This window comes from Telopea speciosissima, chromosome 7 (genome assembly GCF_018873765.1).
Source record: "Telopea speciosissima isolate NSW1024214 ecotype Mountain lineage chromosome 7, Tspe_v1, whole genome shotgun sequence".
Classification (NCBI taxonomy): Eukaryota; Viridiplantae; Streptophyta; class Magnoliopsida; order Proteales; family Proteaceae; genus Telopea; species Telopea speciosissima.
The window spans coordinates 36,594,651-36,597,852 of record NC_057922.1 but is presented as its reverse complement, the minus strand read 5'-3'; the positions used below and the strand labels follow the sequence as shown (position 1 = coordinate 36,597,852).

The following is a 3,202-nucleotide window of genomic DNA, read 5'->3' as shown; positions in this document are numbered from 1 at the left end:
CATGTACCTCGGGTAAGTGGTTCTTAAGTAATGGGTTGTCAAACGCTGGTTGTTTGTAGAAATCAATACAATCATAGATTTCGCCATAATCCGTCTGTAAAATAACAAATCATCTACCATTGATCATTCAAAGTATGTATGCCAATAATAATAGGAATAATGAAACAATTTATCATCTATATATCAAGAGAAGGACTAGTAGTGAGTGATCAATATACAGACCTTGAAACTCTTGACTGCAGACTTGTTCAGACGTTTGAGTTGTCTCTCCAACTCAACATCATCTTCTTCTTCCATGGTGAGGGTAGTTCTTCCTCCATAAACTCTGACATGATTTTCGAATCAAAATAAATTGCAGAGGAGTTCTTCGGTTCCTAGAGAGAGTAATCTTAAAGAAGCTTCTTCATCAGAAGTAGAACATCTTGTTAAACTTGGACTACATGGTGAAGGGTGTACATCAGGATCAGTTCCCATTAGGACCACAAAAGAAGATTTGACAAGGTGGAAATCATCATCCAATTCAAAAACTTCGGGAAATTTTCATCAATTCTTAGATGAGGGCCCCAGTCAACATGTAAGTCTCCCTTGACCCTCAGCTCTCCCCCAATTAATCCAAAAAAAAAAAAAAACCCCATATCCCAATTGATCATCTATCCCATTGATTAGTCAATAAATACTTAAAAAGGTATAGGACACTTTACTCAGTTCGCAGGCTATAAACTGAAAGATGAAAATTTGAAGTACCATCGAGGTTCAAAGTACATGAGTATACACAATCCCTCAGTCTCTAGTGATCAATACAGTGGAGCTATGATGTGGGCTCAAGGTGGACAAAACCAAGTACAAGTTGAATGGCATGTCAGTTCTATCATTATTTTGTCTTCTTGATGCAATATTATCCATTCTCCAACCATCTTAGGTTTCTCTTAAAAAATATGGCTTAACTGAAAGTATTGAGTTTTCGTCAGGTGAATCCTAAGTTATATGGTGACAGCAAAATTCATATATTTGGGTATTGGTCTGTAAGTCATAATAAACAAAGTGGTCTCTATTACCAATTTATTATTACCGCTGCATATATGCTTTGACTCTAATAAATGAATTTGTTTCTATTAATTAATGCTTGTTTCTTTTTTTATTTATTTAATGAAATAAGTAGATGGGTCTCAAAAGACTGGATGCTTCACTTCCATTAATTTGTTTCTCTTTGACTCTTTCCCTCTCTCTCCAGGTACAACAGATATTGCACTAATAATGTTTATCCTGGTGGTTTTGATTTGAATGGACTACAAAAGCCTAACCAATTACCTTTATACATCCATAAATGCATTTCATGCATGTCATTTAAGCCAATTCTTAAAATTTTCCCTCTTGAACAATGATCCTATCTAGAAAGCTGGCGCCATCAACTTTCGTGCATAGGGTGTTTTGAATATGGGTTTGGGAGAGGTTACACCATGACACAATTGCATCTATTATGAATGACTAATCGGATGTTCATTGATGCTTACAACTACTCAGCATGGTCAGTTTTATACCCCAATCTTTTATAGCTATAATTCACGATTAGATAATTAAACCGGAAAAAACCCGATGTCCATAACTGAGAATGAGCAAACAACAGCCCAGTTGTTGCCCTAAAGAATTTTAGTTGGGTTGAGATTGCGGCCTTGGGCCATTCGAGCCTTGTCAACCCAACCAATTTTTCCTATTGCCTAACTCTAGGTGTATGCATTCTCTCTTTCTCTCTCTCTTGGTCACCTAATAAATGCCCACGTGCATTTGCACATGCATGTTTACTAATATATATATATATATATATACATACGTTCATAACGATAGAACATTTATATTTCATAACGTTAGAACATTAGTAACTTGTACATTGTAAGTACGTTTATAACGTGAGAACATTTATAGTTCATAACGTTAGAACATTAATAACTTATACTCTAACAAAAATTATTGTAAGTACATTCATAACATGAGAACATTTATAGTTCATAACGTTAGAACATTAATAACTTGTACAAATGAGCATTTTTAAAAGAATAAGTACTAACCTAGGCCAAAGAGATGATCCGATTTTTTATTCGAATTTGTAGGAAAGTAAACTCATTAATAAACATAGACATAAGCGTTAGTTAAAGCACAAACTCATTAATGCTAGTTAAAGCACATGCCCTCAAAGGAGGTCAACGGATCGACTCTCCAGGTTTCATATTCCATATTTGTGTAAAGAAAAAAAAAATCCATAGAAATAAGTATGCTAACGTTAGCAAGAATCAGTTACTTGTTCCTGTCAACCAAAATAGGTTCTTATGAAAAAGGAAAAATAAAAAAATCAATCAAAATAATTTTTTTAAGGGTAAATATCATCCCCTCCCTCTAAGTATCCATAATATCAAATCCTACCATAAGTTTGGAATAATGATAATGTCCTCCCCTACTTTTGAAAGATTCTATCAACCGTACCCCAAGTGGCTAACGTTGTTAAAACAGCAGTTCAAAAGATGATATTACACTCGTCTCTAACCTCACTTCTTTCTTCTTTCTTCTTTTGTAGCCACGGTCACCATCATGGCTGTATCCAGCTCCACCGCCGCCACCATAGGTTTATCTGTTAAAAGCTTGGCTCTAAGAAAACAAAATCAAGAATTTCTGCAACTTTTATTGATTAAGAAAGAAGAAATACAATTCTAATTTTTGGGGAATCAGAGCCTCCAAGAAAAGAAACCTAAAAGACAGTTCTAACATTTTTCACACTTCACCCCTTCTTATGTTTACACCTTTATAGCTCATGTGTAGCTTGACTTTTCTAACTGCTTAGCTGTCCAACACAACTTCCTAACAAATTCTGTTATAACCAAAACTAACCCTCAACTAATCCTTAAGCCTCGCTGGCACCTTCCTCTGTCTATGGCTGATTCTTCTTACTACCTCTTGTTGAGCCTGGCTCGTTACAGTTGCCTCCCCTTGAAAAGGAACCTTGTCCTCAAGGTCCAGCTCAGGGTAATCATACTTCATGATTGAAAGATCCTCCCAAGAAGTAGCTTTGAGTGGCAACCCATCCCACTGGATGAGAACTGGTGGAATATGTTCGTCCTTCCGCTGAATTACTTTATGGTAGAGCATAGCTAGGGGAGAACAAATGGGTTGAGTGCTCATGGAGAACTGTGGTAAGGCCACCTGTGGCCCTGAT

General features: G+C 36.1%; 1 long non-coding RNA gene across 1 annotated transcript; it reads left to right on the top strand.

Moving 5' to 3' along the window:
* Nucleotides 1-498: 498 nt before the first annotated feature.
* LOC122667207 lies at nt 499-1,025 on the top strand. The gene is made up of 3 exons (XR_006333774.1): nt 499-574; nt 706-858; nt 969-1,025. It is a non-coding gene; the product is annotated as an uncharacterized LOC122667207 (long non-coding RNA).
* Nucleotides 1,026-3,202: the final 2,177 nt, after the last annotated feature.